Here is a 19672-nt window from a genome sequence, read left to right on the forward strand (position 1 = left end):
TTGATTATGAATAGATTGTCTTTTATTGGCAATATTAAACTGCTCCTTTTCCTCAGAGAGAAAGAGAAGAAACCATTGACTCTTAAATCATTTTTGCCCTGACATCTTGCAGGCAATGATGTCTTTCTAATAATGAAGACCTTCCTCCTGGCTCGCCTTATGACTGTAGTCAAGGACAGGTGTACAGTGTGTGTGTGTGAGTGTGTGTTTAAGTGTGTGTGTGTGTGTGTGTGTGTGTGTGTGTGTGTGTGTGTGTGTGTGAGTGTGTGTTTAAGTGTGTGTGTGTGTGTGTGTGTGTGTGTGTGTGTGTGTGTGTGTGTGTGTGTGTGTGTGTGTGTGTGAAAGCTGCTGCAGTCTTTGCTGGACGTGATGTGCATGCAGGTGTGTGTATGATGGTGGATCAATGGTTTCCCAGCCGTGTTAACTGTGTTGTTGAATTTACAATACATCATCTTGTCATTTCTCTACAGATTGCAACTCACCATGCAGACGAGTGAAATGTCTGCCTAGTCCTGGAGTGGTGAGTTCATATTTACGTATTTTTAATTGTATGATTATTTTTGAAACCTTACTACAGTATAATAATTAGTTTTGGATTATGAAATATTTTTCTCAAATTTTCCCATGGGAAAATAACAAAAATAATCAGGGGTGTCAAACTCGTTTTAGCTCGGGGGCCACATCCAGGAAAATCTATTCCCACACAGGCCGGACTAATAAAATTGTGGCACAATAATTTAAAAATGAAGACAACTTCAAAATGTTTATTTTTTCATTTTTTTACTTGGGGCGAAAATAGAAGGAGCACAGTCTTAAAATGTACACATCACAACTAATCCTCTGGGCAAAACACTTCAAGTTATTCGAAAATTCTGAGGAAAAAAATGGTGCAGTTTCAAAAACACCATGAACACAAATAACTTGCTGGCCTACTCAGTGGCCTAGTGGTTAGTGTTCGCCCTGAGATCGGTAGGTTGTGAGTTCGAACCCCGGCTGAGTCATACCAAAGACTATAAAAATGGGACCCATTACCTCCTTTGGGGTTAAATCACCAAAAATGATTCCCGGGCGCGGCCACCGCTGCTGCCCACTGCTCCCCTCACCTCCCAGGGGGTGAAAAAGGGGATGGGTCAAATGCAGAGGACAAATTTCACCACACCGAGTGTGTGTGTGACAATCATTGGTACTTTAACTTTAACTTTTAAATAACTTATACTTTGTCCCAGTGTTTTAAAAAAAAAAAAAGTCATTAAACTTTAAGCACTTCCTGTTCAGCATTCACATGTTGGCAGTTCACTATCAAAGACGTGTTTGGAAAAGCCATCGAGTGTTTCCTCAAACCGCCGCATCGGTGACATTCTCAACTGCCACAACACATTCATTTATCATTCAAATACTACAATTATAATATAATCAAAACAATTGTCAAAAAAGTGACACCATAATAGCAGAATTAAAGGTAACATGACTACAAACTTAACCAATGTCAACATGGTAGATTTAAGCATATAATAAAAGAGAACAAACAACAAATGTAGAAACACACACATTTTTACAATGGAGTTCATGGTGCCGGAAGTCTGACTACAAAGGGGATGGTCAAGTTGACGTAAGTCTTTGCATCTTACCGTTTCGTTATATTGTCCTTTGAGTGAATAATTTACAATTAAAGAAGGTATTGTGCGTGGCTACTGCATTAGTCTACTGCCAGCTACAACAGGAGCAGCTGATTGCTTGCATCTGTGCTGATTGGAGTAACGGCAGCCAATCCAAAATTCAAAATTAAATTTTCAGTACAAACCTGTCCAAGAACAGACATACATTTCCAATGTAGACAGAACAGGAAAACTGATCGGGTCGCCACATGGGCGGCAACCTGTTAAAAAGGTATAGGAAAAATGGTAAACATGGGGGGAAGAGGAGGAGAAAAAAAGCAAGTCCCAAACTAAAATCCTAGAGGGGGGACTTAGTTTGAGACCAGTGAAAAACCTTAAGCAAAGCACAAAAGAGGCTCCAATAAAATTAAGACAAGACAAAAAACAAAGAAGCAAGCAGGTGAGATAAAGGAGAGGGATGGGGAAGCAATAAACAAAATATTGGACACAAGTGACAACACATTGGAAAAGTTCTTCCACTGTAACATCAAACCTCTCGCTGCTGGTTTACCCAGATATTGCAATTCAGTCAAAATGTGTCAAAAAATTAAAACCGATGACAACAATAGATAAAACAAAAACCCAACAAACCTATCCAACATTTATTAATGATCTAAAGTGGTGTGGTTGGTGGAGCGGCCATGCCAGCAACCTAAGGGTTCCAGGTTCGATCCTACCTAGTCACTGCTATTGTCTCCTTGAGCAAGGCACTTTACCCACCTGGTCCCAGTGCCACCCACACTGCTTTGAATGAAACTTAAAGATGGAGATAATGGGTTTCACGATGTAAAGAGCTTTGAATATAATTCACAAAGAGGCTTTTTCCCCTCCCGAGTGACATTTTTAACATTCAAAACTGTGATACAAGTGTAAAAATAAGTTAACCCCGCTTTAAAGTGTTAGAACAGAGGGGTCAAACTCAAGGCCCGCAACATTTTTTTTAATCTGGCCTGCAAACACCTGGAAGTGATATCTGTCAACAAATTACTTCATATTTTCTCACTAAATGTAATAGATTTTTTTCATTTTGACAGAAAAAATATATGTACTGCTTGAAATTGCATGCTTTTTTTGTGTATAAATAAAAATAAATACTTAAATATCTGCTTGACTTATGATTTTACAACAAACTACCCATCAAATCAAGCATATTGCTGTAAATTAAAAAAAACTAAAAACATTTGTGTTAAAATTCTGTTGACTGAGCTGCCATATTTTTACTGTAAAATCTTGTTTTTAATGGTGTATTACTGTAAATGGAAAAACGATACATTTGTTTTTACGGTAGAAAAACTGGCAGCTAAGTTGACAGAATAAAAAAAAGAACTTGTACTGTTTTTCCATTAACAATATAATGTTGTAAAAACCAATGTCAATTTAACACAAAAATTCAGGCAACTAAGCTGCCAGCTTTTTACGTAAAGCCCCTCTCCAAAAAACAGTGGTACTGTTTTGCCATTTACCCTAAAATGTTGTAAAAAAACAAAAAACAAAGCACTATTTTACAGTAAAACTTTGTAAATGTAAAGTTTTTACTGTAAAATCGACAGTCTACTTAAATTTTTTTATATAATTAATAATGAAATCCAGAGGCAAATTCATACATCGTACACTTGTACGCTGTTACAAGCGGCCCTCTGATGGCAGCCATAACTGCAATGTGGCTCTCAATGAAAACAAGTTTGACATCCATGTATTAGAACAGGGGTAGGGAACCTATGGCTCTCGAGCCAGATGTGGCTCTTTCGATAACTGCATCTGGCTCTCAGATACATCTTAGCTGACATTGCTTAACACTATAAGTAATGAATAATTCCGCTGGTAATCACAATGTTAAAAATAACGTTCAAAATATAAAACATTCTCATGCATTTTAATCCATCCATCCATTTTCGACCGCACCTGTTCAAGAAGTCGCAAAAATGGTAAGAAGTATTTTATTTATTATTGGTTAGCTTCAGAATAACAATGTTATTAAAAAGAATAAGACACTTATCATACTCTAAAAATGTTGGTCTTACTTAAAAATGCACGCGATTAGTTGTATTCAGTGTTAAAAATATTATAAGGCTCTCACGGAAATACATTTTAAAATATTTGGCTTTCATGGCTCTCTCAGCCAAAAAGGTTCCCGACCCCTGTATTAGAACAATAAAACTCACTATATGGGCAAGAGAGTCATGTTGTACATATCTAATTTTTTAACATTTTCATTTGAAAAGTGCAAAATGAAGTTACCACTAGCAAAAGTCTTGAAAAAGCAAGAAACCAATCCTATAATGCTAGCTGAACAGTGCTACTGTGCGCTGTGCTCGGCAAGTTTTGTGCATTCATTCTGTATATTTGCAGGGTAGAATTCCAAATTGTAGAACCTCTTCCAACTTTATTGACTGCTCTCTAAAATATCAAAGATATGAGCTACCCATAAAAATTATAAAACATCACAGACGTAAAAAAGATAAAGCAGCAGGGACGTAAAAACATTAAAACATTGGGGACGTAAAAATTATTACGCTACAGGGATGCAAATATAATAAAATAGCAAGGACAACGCAGCAGGGATGTAAAAATGATAAAGCGGCAAATACGTAAAAATTATGAAGCATCAAGATGTAAAAATGATAGCAAAGATGTAAATATGATAAAGCAGCAAAGATGTACAAATGATAAAGCAGCAGGGACGTAAAAACGATAAAAATCAATGGAAAAAAAAGATACAAATCTTGGATGTAAAAACGATAGAGCAGCAGGGACGTAAAAACGATAAAGCAGCAAAGATGTAAAAATTATAAAACTCAAGGATGTAAAAATAATAAAACAGCAAGATGTAAAAATGATAAAACAGAAAATAATTTCAAATGATACAACAAAAAAGATGTTAAATGATAAAGCATTATTATTTGTCTCATTATTTAGCTATTGATGTCCTTGTTGTTCAGCAATGTTTGCTAGCGATATCAAGGTTCAGTATATGCTGTTGAGCCTAGGAGAGTTTTATTCATCTAGTTTATTAATACTATTAAGGATATTTTCTTGATGCTAACAAATATCACTAAAGACACTACAATGTGGTCATCCGTGTTGAATAAAGCACTTTTCTTTCCTGCACAAAAACAACTAAGCCTTTAGTTTCTGTTATGAAAATCGACAACAAAAATACGGTGGATTGGACCAACAACCACAATATTTATGACTAGGACTTAGTTTATTTGCACAAGCAGGTCTTCTTAGTTATATTTAGACATATCAACCACAAAAAAACAAATAACAAATGTGATCTTTTGTCCTTTCTTTACGTTTAGTTCTGCTATCAAACATCACTAATATAGTAGAGAATAAACTCGATTGCATCACAGATAGTTTCTCAAACAAATCAAATGTTCAAACAAACATTTTACAAAGTGATTGCTGCAGACACAAGCGGTCCGATTGTATTGCACGAGATGATGAAAGTGATATTTTTAAGAGCCATTTCTTTTGACGTACTTTCGTTTTTTTCCTGACATTTTTATCTTTATGAACCACTTCTTTCAGGACTCTATGAAAGCTATTTCCTACCTCTCTATTTGAACGTTTAGAACACTCAAGAACAGAACAGCAATGCTGCATTTTCTGATCAAACTACACTCACTCTCACTTGTTTTAATGCTACGCTCAAGCTGCCTGACCATCGTGCGAATTAAGCCGCGAAGACGAAAAACGGATGTGACGTCATATGGAACCCAGCTATAGTTCCACTCATGCTGGGATGCCGACCGGCGGGACACTCACATAATTCCGTTTGGATGAAGAATCAATCACAATCTTCACAGTTAGTTAAAAAAAGGTTCCTTCCGCAGGTGTCTTTTGGGGTCTATATCACCATCTAGGGGATGTGAAAGTCAACCAGACTGTCAGACCATGGCCACATTTGTCTACTACCAGGTGAGAGATGCATGAAATATAATCTAGAATTAACTTTTAGCAAGTTTGAGACGAAGCAGAAGCAGCCGTCGGCTCAGTTTGTCAACAATTGCAGCGTAAGCTAGCATTAGCTCACTGCTATCAATGCACTGCTAAAATAGTCTGTCTGCGTTGGTGCTTATAATAACAATATCACTCATATTTGGTTAATTTTCAGGTCATGACATGTAAATGTAGTTTTGTTAGTGTTTTCTGGATGTTTTTAGAGAGTATAATGAGCACAAAAGAGGACCCTCAATGTGTTGACTCAATTGTTCGCTATTAATTTACGATTTTGAGTGCATAAAAAAGCCAAGCATGTGTTTTTGTCTTACATAAAGATTGTGAATGATAAACGGCACATCTCTTTCTAATTTTTTGCATATTTCCAGTATGACTGATCTGATAACATGGTCAGAGTGCAAAAGTGTTACTACCGTGATGCCAATCTTTGAAAATTACCAAAGGTGTTCGGAGCGGAATATTCAAAATAGTTGACTGAATATGTGGAATTTTGTGATGTTAAAAAATTGTGTTTTTACACACTTTGCGGACTGTAAATACAAGCCTCCTTTCAGTGCATGGAGACATGATGGGCTCATGTTATAACATCACTAGGAAGCTGCAGAGAACATCAAGGAGATATTGGATCTGCAGGATGAATTGTTGATGAGACAAAGTTACTGCTTAAGTGACAGTAATAAGAATGTGAGAGCTAGGTTACATGACTCTTTGAGATGTAACAGTTTCATTATATGTTTCGTTTTAGCACATTTAAATAACAATCAAAAACCAGGCTTAGCTTGTTAAAGTGCATGTTTTTCAGAATCAGAATCAGAATAGTTTTTATTACCATTGTTTGAGAACGGGTTCACAAACTAGGAATTTTACTTGGTGCAATCGTGCAATATAAAACACATATAACACAGAATAGGTAATAAAATGAGCTGTAACTGAGCTATCAGATCGTGTTATTGTTCATGTGCCTGATGGCCAAGGGGAAAAAACTGTTCAGGTAGTGGGAGGTGTGGGTCTGGATGGACCGTAGTCTCCTGCCTGAGGGGAGAGGGGAGAATAGTTTGTGTCCAGGGTGAGAAGAGTCAGCTGTGATCCGACCCACACGCCTCCTGGTCCTGGAGGAGAACAGGTCCTGGAGGGATGGGAGTTTGCAGCCAATAACCTTCTCAGCAGCACGTACGATGCGCTGCAGTCGATGCTTGTCCCGGACTGTGGCGCCGGAGAACCACACGGTGATGGAGGAGGTGAGGATGGACTCGATGATGGTTGAGTAGAACTGCACCAGGATCTCGGTCAGCACCTTTAGTAGGGTTGCTGTCGTCCCCCCTGAATTGTTAGGTCAGGGGTGTCAAACTTGTTTTCATCGAGGGCCACATCGCAGTCATGGCCGCCCTCAAAGGGCCGCTTGTAACAGTGAATGTAAGAATATAAAAGTATAATCGCCTCAGTATATTATTGCACAATTGCCAATGCATATGATTATTGGATTTGTGTACGTACAAATTGATGGATAATTTGCTCTGAAATCTTAACTCCAGGTGACAAGCAGATATTTAAGTATTTATTGTTATTTTTACAAACTATAATATGGTATAAAATAATTAGGGATGCTAAAAAAATTTTTTTTTATCACATATGAATCGCGATTCTTATTCATCCCGATTGTAAATTGATTAATAATTTAAAAAAATCTAATGTATTATTTTTTTGGGACAAATTATAAAAAAAACCATTTTACTTACTTGGTGCACATATATATATAATACGTCAGCAACCAAAAGGAGGTTTTGTAACCTGTAAGCTGTTTTGTTAAGGTGATATTATTATACCAAATAATACATTGCAAAAATCTGTTTGAATCAGGAATCGTGTTGAATCAAGTATTGATTATGAATGAAATCCTCACCCCAAGAATCGGAATCGAATGGCGAGGTGCCCAAAGATTCACACCAATGACAATTGAATATTTGTTACACGAGCAGATAATATCAAAGTTTAAAACATATGACATTTCCTGTATTACATAAAAAAAAATTCTGTAAAATGGAAACAATGAAAACATTCAGTAAGAAAGATGCACATTGTTTCCGGGCTTTTGCAGGCCACGTTAAATGACGTGCCGGGCCAGATCTGGCCCCCGGGCCTTGAGTTTGACACGTGTGTTAGGTGGACTGATTGGAGACAACTGGGACAATTCACAATCAAGCGACATGATTGGAGAAGGGGACTTGGAGTTGCGGTTTAAATGCCAGCAGAAGGAACACACACGCAGAGTTCGGAGGTTAGGAAGGCAGAAAAGGGTGTCCTGACGGAGGAGCAGGGACACGAGTGGACTGGAGAAGCGAGAGTGACGTGCAGGGAAAGGGTCGAGAGTCTGATGCCGAGCAACAAAGCACTGGAGTGACGACACGGCAGACAGACGGCAGGTGGCCAGGACGCGCACATGCCGACGGGAAATATCGGCTCAACGCTCACAATACGCTAAGTAAAGGAAAGCAAAATAAATCTGTGCCTGGTGGGCGTGTTTATGACGAGCTGTTGCCTATGCTGCTCAGTGAGTGCACCCTTCTGCTCTCCTTACAGCGGTGTCGCAGGACTTGCATGGCCGTAGCCAAGCTAAAAGAGGTCAAAGAGCACGGCCACCCTTTGGACTCCTCTTCCCCCCCAGCAAAGAAAGGCAGCTGGAACAGATCCGGACAGAAAGAGATGAGAACTATTTTGACTTTTTTAATCTTTTATTACACTTTTTTTTAAATCATCGTTTTTGTTGTTAATTTTTAACTGTCCTGTTATATTACTTTTTTAGCTGGATTTAAATCATTTAAACCAGTGGTCCCCAAACTACGGCCCGCCAGCGTCCAAAATCAGGCCTGCGGGTAGTCCAGAGTTTAAAATTATATATATATATATATATATATATATATATATATATATATATATATATATATATATATATATATATATATATATATATATATATATATATATATATATATATGTATATATATATATATATATATATATATATACCAGTGGAGGCTGGTGACTTCCAGAATTGAGGAGGCCATTTTTTTCCGCTTGCTCACTTCACTCGCGATGGAATGTTCCCTGTTCTCTTATCTGTCTTTGTGCTGGCCAAAGGCATACTATTTGGAGTGTAAGCTACAGTCAGAAAGTTCTTGCTGATGCAATTCATTGTGCAGAGCTTAGCCTTGTGCCTTCCTGAAGAAATTACATTGCTGTAAGTCTATGAGCCTGCCTGATAATTAAGCTGAGAAATGACATTTGGATGTTATATAAACGCCAAGTGAACATGTGTAAAAGGCAGGAATTTTAATTATGTAGTTAAAAACAATTTTGTTTAGCTTACATTTTTCATTCTTCTACAGCTTCAACATGTAATCACCAATTTAATCAAGTTTAGCATATAAAAAAGATAAGATAACACTTTCTTTATCATATGTAGTTTTATTCAATATATTTAATATAAAATATGTAAAAATATGGTTCCAGTTGGCTTTATCTGCTGAGAAACACAGACAAAATGGAGTGTTATTACTACTGAGAACTAGTGGTGTAACACTGGTAGAGACATCTAATTAGTTCAACTCACATCTGGTTTAGCTGAGGGGCGGCATGCTCTCTCCTGGACTCCACTCCACATCTATCTCCAGCCCAAGATCTCTAATTGCGCCAGAATCTCGCCGATTTCCGAGGTCGTTTTAAGCAAAAGTATTTGGCTATATGAGCTATAAACTTCACGGATGATAGCCAGGGGTGTTCTCTAAATTTCCTGAAAAGCACAAGTTGATAGGACACTCGTAGCCACTATGGCGAGTGTTTGTTTGACTGAAGTGGCTGGCGAATTCTCAAAATGGCTTCTGTGTTGATTAGGAAAGGAAAGGATTGATTCCAAATGAACCAGTAGCATGTGATTGGACGAACAAAATGTCAATCTTTCAGCCCTGGACACAATGCATGGTGAGGCCAGGCCTCCGTTGCCCACCCATTTTCAGTGATCTGGCCAATCACATATTGGCATGAAAAAGCATGCATTACATTGACTTCTATGAGAAGCTAATTTCCTAGGGGAGGCCTGGCCTCCCTTAATACAAACTGATAGGGAAATCTGGCCTGTTGCTTTACAATTGCAATATTGGGTTTTAGCCATGGGAACATTTAGATTTATGAACAAAACTAAAATAATATGAATATAAAAAATAAAAAATATGTTTTTTGTTCAAATAAATAAATAAAATAAATATATTTATTGTTTTTTTTAAATCTCTCTCTTCTCTCAAATTATTGGGGAGGCCAGGCCTCCTCCACCTCTATGGAGGAGCCTCCACTGATATATACACATATGTATATATACATATATATATATATATATATATATATATATATATATATATATATATATATATATACATATGTATATATTATCAGTCCTTTCTAGCACATCCATCAATCCATTTTCTACCGCTTGTTACTCTTGGGGTCTCCTAGCCGCTCAGGCAAATAATTTTGTCTAAAAATACATTTTCCCATCGATAACGTGACCTCATCATGCTCTTTCAATCAATTAGTGCATGAGGGAAAAAAATGGCAAAATCGTTGGGGAAACGTAAAATAGACTCCGAGTGTAGAGTTTTTAAACATCAGTGGACATATTACTGTGTATTAGTGCCCAAGACATGGGTAACTTACACATCTGTGAAGGCGCCATTAATGCTGAAAGGTACATACAGGTTTTGGAGCATCATATGTTGCCATCCAAGCAACGTTACCATGGACGCCCCTGCTTATTTCAGCAAGACAATGCCAAGCCACGTGTTACATCAACGTGGTTTCATAGTAAAAGAGTGCGGGTACTAGACTGGCCTGCCTGTAATCCAGACCTGTCTCCCATTGAAAATGTGTGGCGCATTATGAAGCCTAAAATATTACAACGGAGACCCCCGGACTGTTGAACAACTTAAGCTGTACATCAAGCAAGAATGGGAAAGGATTCCACCTGAGAAGCTTAAAAAATGTGTCTCCTCAGTTCCCAAATGTTTACTGAGTGTTGTTAAAAGGAAAGGCCATGTAACACAGTGGTGAACATGCCCTTTCCCAACTACTTTGGCACGTGTTGCAGCCATGAAATTCTAAGTTAATTATTATTTGCAAAAAAAAAATGAAGTTTATGAGTTTGAACATCAAATATCTTGTCTTTGTAGTGCATTCAATTGAAAATGGGTTGAAAATGATTTGCAAATCATTGTATTCCGTTTATATTTACATCTAACACAATTTCCCAACTCATATGGAAACGGGGTTTGTATATATATGTATATGTATGTGTGTGTATATGTGTGTGAATGTGTATGTATATACAGTACATAAATGTGTGTGTGTGTGTGTGTATATATGTGTGTATGTATGTGTGTGCATGTATATATGTGTGTATGTATATATGTGTGTATGTATGTATGTGTGTGTATATATGTGTGTGTAGGTGTATATATATATATATATATATGTGTGTATGTATGTGTATATATATGTATGTATGTATGTATGTATGTATGTATGTATGTATGTATATATATGTATGTATATACATATATATATGTATGTATGTATATATATATATATATATATATATATATATATATATATATATATATATATATATTTATTATTATATCCCGGCCCCTGGCCAAATGTTTTTAACCCAATGCGGCCCCCAGGTCAAAAAGTTTGGGGACCTCTGATTTAAAAGGTTGGTATCTTTTTCCTAACAGTGGAACTTTGCCTTTTAGTTGCTGGTAGACTTATAAGAACTTTGCCTTGCACGACAAAAACACAAAGCAGACCTTTCAATACATTTTAAAGCTTCTTTTTTTTTTTTTTTTTAGATCATCTGTTCCATTTGCAGATGAAATAATCCATCTACTTTAAATGAGTGCATGTAACTGCTGGGACAGCTCACATTACAAGTACAGTAGCTGCAACATGAGTAATGTTGCTCAAGTGAAACAGTAGCTTTGAAAGAGCGCAGCTGTATTGATGAGACTAGGTTGAATGCAGCAATGTACAGAGACATCCTGGATGAAAACCAAACCTGATGGAGCTTGAGAGATGATGCAAAGAGGAATAGGAAAAACTGCCCTAAAATAGGTGTGTAAAGCTTGTGGCATTGTATTCAAAAAGACTTAAGGCTGTAATTGCTGCCCAAGGTGCATCAACAAAGTGTTGAGCAAAGGGTCTGAATATTTATGTATGTGATTTTTGCGTTTAAACATTTTTAAATTCCAATTCTTGCATGAAAACAATACAATTTTCTGCAGATTTATTATAATTAAATGTGACTATTTAGACACTTAATTTCTTACAGGAAAGTAATATACAATTTAAAATGAAAAAAAAACAAACAAATATGTTAAATTAAATATAAATATAACAGGAAAGTAAAGTAGGTAAAATAACTCAAATGTGATCAAAGTTTACTTATATGGACCTTAATTGGAAATGGCTCAAAGGGCTGCACAAGCCACAATGACATCCTCAGCTCAGATACACTTCAGGGCAACAAAAAACTCAACCCAATGGGAAGAGCGTGAAACCCTGGAAGGGACCGCAGATGTGAGGAGCAGAGCAGAAAAGAGAGACGACAGATCAACTGGTCTAAAAAGGGGTCTATTTAAAGGCTAGAGTATACAAATGAGTTTTAAGATGGGACTTAAATGCTTCTACCGAGGTAGCATCTCTAACTGTTACTGGTAGAGCATTCCAGAGTACATGGAGCCTGAATAGAAAACGCTCTAAAGCCCGCAGGCTCTGGGAATCACTAATAAGCCGGAGTTCTTTGAATGCAGATTTCTGGGCGGGATTTATGGTACAATACAATCAGCAAGATAGGATGGAGCTAGACCGTGTAGTATTTTATACATAAGTAGTAAAACCTTAAAGTCACATCTTAAGTGCACAGGAAGCCAGTGCAGGTGAGCCAGTGTAGGCATAATATGATCAAACTTTCTTGTTCTTGTCAAAAGTCTAGCAGCCGCATTTTGTACCAACTGTAATCTTTTAATGCTAGACATAGAGAGACCCAAAAATAATTAGTTACAGTAATCGAGACGTGACGAACACATGAATAATAATCTCAGCGTCGCTGGTGGACAAAATGGGACGAATTTACAGAGATGAAAGAAGGCTGTTTTAGTAACACTCTTAATGTGTGACTCAAACGAGAGAGTTGGGTCGAAGATAATACCCAGAATCTTTACTGAGTCACTTTGTGTAATTGTTTAGTTGTCAAATGTTAAGGTAGTATTATTAAATAGGTGCCCGTGTCTAAAAAGTTAAAGTACCAATGATTGTCACACACACCAACAAAATTATTCTCTGCATTTGACCCATCACCCTTGATCACCGCAGGACCGATAATCAGCATTTCCGTTTTCTTAGCGTTAAGTTGCTATCATCAACATAACCCTGAAAGCTAACACCGTATTTGCGCATGATGTCACCTAGCGGCAGCATGTAGATGCTGAAGAGTGCAGGGCCAAGAACGGGACCCTGTGGAACTCCACACGTTACCTTAACATACTCCGAGGTCACATTGTTATGGGAGACGCACTGCATCCTGTCAGTAAGATAGGGGTTTAATCAAGAAAAGGCTAAGTCTGACATACCAATACGTGTTTTGATACGCTCTAATAAAATATTATTATCGACGGTATCGAAAGCACCGCTAAGATCAAGTAGCAGCAACATGGATGACGCGTCAGCATCCATAGTTAGCAATAGATCATTAGTCATTTTTGTGAGGGCTGTCTCCGTAGAGTGCATTGCCCTAACTGAAAGGGTTCACAGAGATTATAAGACGCTAACTGTTCATTTAGCTAATGTGCAACAATTTTTTTGAGGATTTTCGAGACAAATTATTAACGTGTCATAATTTGCCACCTCAGGGAATGCATATCCACCTCTGGCACAGTTGCTACAGAAAAAACATAATGCGAGTTATGTTTTATTCTACGAGAAATGCTATGTGTGCATTAATTTTCCAGCCTGGCGCTGGTTAGTTCTATCTTAACTGATTCCTCACCCGGACTAACAGACACTGTATTTGCCTGTGTCCGAGCTTGCTCTACTGTAGTTAGTCAAGTGTGACTCAAATAGTAATCTATATTTCTGGAAAGAGTGTTGGCACCTTCCCGGTTAGGGTGAAGGCCGTCCTCTCCTCAGCAAGCCCTGTTTTCCCCCCAAAAGGGCCAATTATCAATAAATGTTAGTCCTTGTCATACTTGCCAACCTTGAGACCTCCAATATCGGAAGGTGGGGGGTGGGGGTGGGGGGGGTGGGGGCGGGGGGCGTGGTTATTTACAGCTAGAATTCACCAACTCGAGTATTTCATATATATTTCATATATATATATATATATATATATATATATATATATATATATGTATATATATATATATATATATATATATATATATATATATATTTTATTTTTATTTTTATTTACATATAAATAAAAGAAATACTTGAATTTCAGTGTTCCGATGGCTATCCATTAGATGGCAGTATTGTCCTGTTTAACTTCTCCGTTCATGATAAGTATATCATTTCGGCCACCGTGTTCAATGGAGAATTCTGTTCTACAAAATTTACAGGCAACATACACCTTCCCCTTCGAAATGTCCTGGATGAACTGAAATTCTTGTTTCCATTTGTTTTGGAACTTGCAAGCGTATTTCTTCATCTTGCTCGTCGACGGCGTCGCCATGTCTGTAATTTCCTCGTTCTTCTGCTTCGTCTCCTTGTTGTGTGCGCAGTTGTGCACTCTACTCTCTAAAAGCCCTAGATGTTATGACGCAAGCTGTTTATATTGCGGGAAAGCGGACGTGAGAACAGGCTGTCCCCACTCAGTCTCATGTCCGCATTGAGCTGGAGGGGGCGTGGCCTCCAGCTCCGGCTGAATACCGGGAGTTTGTCGGGAGAAAATCTCTGCCGGGAGGTTGTCGGGAGAGGCGCTGAATACCGGGATTCTCCCGCTAAAAACGGGAGGGTTGGCAAGTATGGTTCTTGTTCTCTACAAAAACTAGACAGCCACACTTGTTAAGCGAGACTAATCTGCTATACCTCTCATCATTGCCTCTTGAAGGCAGGGGGCCAGAGGCAAGTACTCGATTCCAAGACAAGCTTTCTCGCGAGATTATAAATCCTACTATGTTCCTTTTTGTAATCTCTGACTGTCTCACCCTAGTGTCATTGGAGCCGGCGTGTACAACTATGTTCGCGTAGCTAGTGGTGCGATTAGCCTGCTGTACGTGTTTACTAGGCCTGTTGCGAGTCAGCTCCCTAAGATTAGCTTCAATGTCAGGTGCACTTAATTATGACTGGTTTGCTAAGCTGTATGTTCCGGGTGATAGAGTCCCCTATGACTAAGATGTGGTGTCTGGTAGACTGACTAAAGGGCTAAATCTATTTTGCGTTCCAACCGGTTCACTGTGAATTGTAGGCCACTTTTGACTGCTACAAGCTGGGCTAGTCCGCTTGCTACAGCTAACGCTAGCAAACTTGTCCATGGTGTCTAAAGTTACGAAATTACTCTGCTCTACCTGGCGTACACGGTCCTCTAGTAGGGCCAACCTATCCATGAGAAAAGTGCATGAAGAGCAGGGAGCCATACTCATGTTGTTTCTTTCACCGAGTCGAGTTCTTGTTGTCTTCGGCGCAATAGGCGAAGAGTAGCAGCAGCGTGAGAGAGCAGACGTCTTCGGAGCGCAGTTGCTTTGGACTAGCTTAGCTTTGTTAGCTTAGCAGCTAGTTAGCTGAGAGATAGGCGGTGAGACAGAGAGTGGGTGCTTTGTAGGTTTGATAAGACTACTAAATATGTTGGAGAAATACTAAAGAAAGTTGTAAAGCAATTAGAAGCACACAGATAGAAAGATAGTTCTTAGCTTTTGCACGGCAGCGTGCGTCAACAGTCTTTTGAATTTTTTTTTTTCCATTTATCACATTAAAGAATAAATAAAATGAATCTAATCAAATGTGATTATTTAGTCACTTAAATGTATAACAGGAAAGCAAAATACAATTAAATACAAATGTATTTCAATTCTTGCATAAAAAACGAGATCAAATTAGGTTTAAATTAAATAAAATACGACTATTTAATCACTTAATTCATAAAAGGAAAGGTAAGTATTAAATCCAATAAAATGGAATTTAAATTCTTCAAAAGTTTATTTATATAGCCCCAAATCACGAGTGTCTCAAAGGGCTGCACAAGCCACAACGACATCCTCGGCTCAGATCCCACATCAGGGCAAGAAAAAACTCAACTGATGCACAGTTGAGTAGTCCACCCCAGGTCCCGACTTTGAACAGCTGGCTGTGGTCACCTGGCGCATCATCTGAGGTCACCTGGTAACCTCTCCACGCAGGAGAGGGGGGCAGAGCAGAAAAGAGACGCCAGATAAACTGCTCTAAAAGGGAGGTCTATTTAAAGGCGATAGTATACAAATGAGTTTTAAGATGGGACTTGAATGCTTCTACTGAGGTAGCATCTCTAACTGTTACTGGTAGGGCATTCCAGAGTACTGGAGCCTGAATAGAAAACGCTCTGTAGCCCGCAGACGAAACCAAAATTCTTGCATGAATGAAGAAGCAGACTTTTATGAGGAGAGAAAAAAATGTGATTGTTTATTGTTGAGTGAGTGCAGGGTGTTCCTTTACATCTGCTCAGTCATCCTTTCCCTCTTTATTTATTCTCCTGGCGCTCGTTGGATTTCTGTGCCGCTGGGAAATTCTTCCGAATAAAATAGCTCGCTGGATTTAGTCGTCTGCCTAGCAGGAGGAGAAGGAGATTTACGTGTCTCTGGAGAATTTATAATGAGTTGGGCCAAGCAGGTGAAGGTTAGATCCAAGCTGCATGCATCGCACTTACAACGTGACCTTAAACCTGCTCTCCTTGGAAGATATCACACTCAACTGCTGCTACTGTTGTTGTTTGGACATTTTCTAATTTAATCATGTGGATTCTTTTCATCGACCTTATTTAGCTACTTGAGAATTAAGCTGTGTGACAATATTGTTAGATAAATAATTATCCGAAAGTGTAAAATACAATGTATCATGTCGCAGGGCCGGCCCGTGGCATAGGCCGTATAGGCAAATGCTAAGGGCGCCGTCCATCAGGGGGCGCCACGCCAGTGCCACAAATGTTGGAGGAAAAAAAAAAAAAAAAAAGTTGGTACTATTATTTCTAAATACATAAAATAATCCCACGTTAATTAAAATGCAAAGTAAAGCCTATTTAATAGAAATATTATTTGTTACAACATTACGCCCCCCCACCCCCTCCCCCGGCACGGTGCGCCCCCTCCATTCCCGTATCATGACTCTTTTTGGACGTCACCACATAAAAAAAATCAACACAAGATGTCAAAACGGCCAAAACTGTCAGGTGCCCAGGGGAGAAAAGAAGGGGAGAAACGAGAAAAAGACAGAGGTAGCAGGTAGGTAACGTTTGCCTACATGAAATTATTTGTCTGTTACAGAATGTGATAGTAACCTGTCTTTTTAGCATTAAGCTAATGTTACATGATTCGGCAATTGCTAATCAATAAATAGCTAGTTCTGTTTTAACGTCGGGTTAATATTGTGGAGGGGGCTAAATTGTTATGGAAAATAATAATGTAACGTTAGGTAATTACAGTACTCCCTGGTGTACAGTAATTTGTAAGTCATTCTAGTTAATGCAATATTAAAAAGCACAAATAGAGAACTCTGTTGGATCCCCTTTTTGTGTAATATAGTTGTTAAAGTCATACTGGTTTGATATATTGTTTTGTGCAGTGCCTTATTTATATTGTATTTTTAATTTATTTTATGAAACTTGTTGACACGTTTTATTTTGTGTTTATGTATGTAAAAAATATTGTATTTCATATATTCATTTTTTATTTTTTGTATTCATTTATTTATCCATATTTTTTTTATCTTGTTAACTATTCTGATTGTTAATTTGCTTTCTTTAAGTAAAAAAAAAAGGTCAAAGACAAAGCTATTCGGTTTCTTGTGAGTATATACACTTCACTGCCGATGTGGGGGGGCGCCACCTAAAATCTTGCCTAGGGCGCCAGATTGGTTAGAGCCGGGCCTGTCATGTATGAATCGTCCTCTACTTGGGGTACAAAACACAGGACACAGCGCCCTCTCCCGGCGGGTTGAGGAACATGTCGAATATTTTATTTAGCTGCTACTGGAAATACATACAGTATCATATCTATATTTAATTGTCTAAGAGCAACATAATAACTTAATATTTTTAAGTCAAGTCTTTTAGGGGGATCATGGAATATTTAAATACAGTAAATTGTAGGACATATCCTCCTAATATTTTGGTATAGGTACCCAAATGTATTTTGATACTTTTCTAAGTAAAGGGGACCACAAAAATGGCATTGTTGGCTTTATTTTAACAAAAATTCTTACGGTACATAAAACATATGTTTCTTATTGCAAGTTTGTCCTTAAATAAAATAGTGAACATACGAGACAACTTTTCTTTTAGTACTAAGTAAACAAACAAATGCTCCTAATTTAGCTGCTGACATATGCAGTAACATATTGTGTCATATTCCATTCTATTATTTTGTCAAAATTATGAGGGACAAGTGGTAGAAAATGAATTATTAATCTACTTGTTCATTTACTGTTAATATCTGTTTATTTTCTCTTTCAACATGTTCTTTCTACACTTCTGTTAAAATGTAATAATCACTTATTCTTCTCTTGTTTGATACTTTACATTAGTTTTGGATTATACCACAAATGTAGGTATCGATCTCATACCAAGTAGTTACAGGACCATACAATGGTAATAATTTAAGTCCTCATGTGTCCAGGGATGTATTTCCAGAGTTTATAAACATAATATAAAAATAAAAAAAAGAAATAGAAAAGCGCTATACAAGTATAACCCATTTATCATTTATTTATTTAAATAAGATTTTGTGATGCTAAAAATATTGATGTAATCCAGTGGTTCTTAACTTTGTTGGAGGTACCGAACCCCACCAGTTTCATATGCGCATTCACCGAACCCTTCTTCAGTGAAAAATATATATATATATTTTTTCAAATTCAAGGCAAACTTATGTTTTTTTACTGGTGCACAAAATGAACCGTGCATGAACATCACCTTGTTCAAAGAACAAAACCAACACAGTGCATGAACTCACAACAAATTACACACCTGCAAATCAGTGTGACTTCTGCTGTTGCCTTTGAGAGACCAGTTCAGATATGCGTGGCTTCACCTTGGAAAGTGCCACTCTCATGTCATTTTAAATGATAAAATAAAATAATTTCTCTATTTTCACTGCAAAGTCTGTTCCTCTTCTTCGTTTTCCACCCAGACATACAATACTAGTACACAGCTCATGAAAAACAATATTTTTTGTTATTGTCGTTGTAAGTGGGCCAAAACACTTATATTAGAAAATAATCTCATGAAAATGACAGCTGTCATTTGATTACAATAATAAAACATTTAATTTGTTATTTAGTCAGGATTGGGACAGATGTGCTCACATGTGCTCCACTGAATACTCAAGGAGTTTTTACGTTTGCTCACGCATATGGAAAATTAGAGGGAACATTGTTTGAGGGTATCCATAATACGCCCATAGGGAGAAGTTTTTATTTACACAATGAGTCGGGTGTGTCTTGACCTCCGCGGCGGAAGCTCCGCCGAACCCCTGAAGCCGACTCACCGAACCCTTAGGGTTCGATCAAACCCAGGTTAAGAACCACTGATGTAATCATAGTTAAAGGAGATCCACCCATGGCGTTTGTTTACATTGTGACGCCGGTGAGCTACGGTACGCGTGTAGTGAAGCACAGTGGAGGCTGGTGACTTCCAGAATTGAGGAGGCCATTTTTTTCCGCTTGCTCACTTCACTCGCGATGGAATGTTCCCTGTTCTCTTATCTGTCTTTGTGCTGGCCAAAGGCATACTATTTGGAGTGTAAGCTACAGTCAGAAAGTTC

General features: G+C 37.9%; 1 long non-coding RNA gene across 1 annotated transcript; it reads left to right on the top strand.

Annotated features, from left to right (window-relative positions):
• LOC133653942 (uncharacterized) lies at positions 1-8451 on the top strand. Its single transcript, XR_009826790.1, has 3 exons — positions 1-520; positions 5495-6859; positions 7717-8451. It is a non-coding gene; the product is annotated as an uncharacterized LOC133653942 (long non-coding RNA).
• The last annotated feature ends 11221 nt before the right edge of the window (positions 8452-19672 follow it).

This window comes from Entelurus aequoreus, linkage group LG01, assembly GCF_033978785.1.
Source record: "Entelurus aequoreus isolate RoL-2023_Sb linkage group LG01, RoL_Eaeq_v1.1, whole genome shotgun sequence".
In the NCBI taxonomy this organism is placed as follows: Eukaryota; Metazoa; Chordata; class Actinopteri; order Syngnathiformes; family Syngnathidae; genus Entelurus; species Entelurus aequoreus.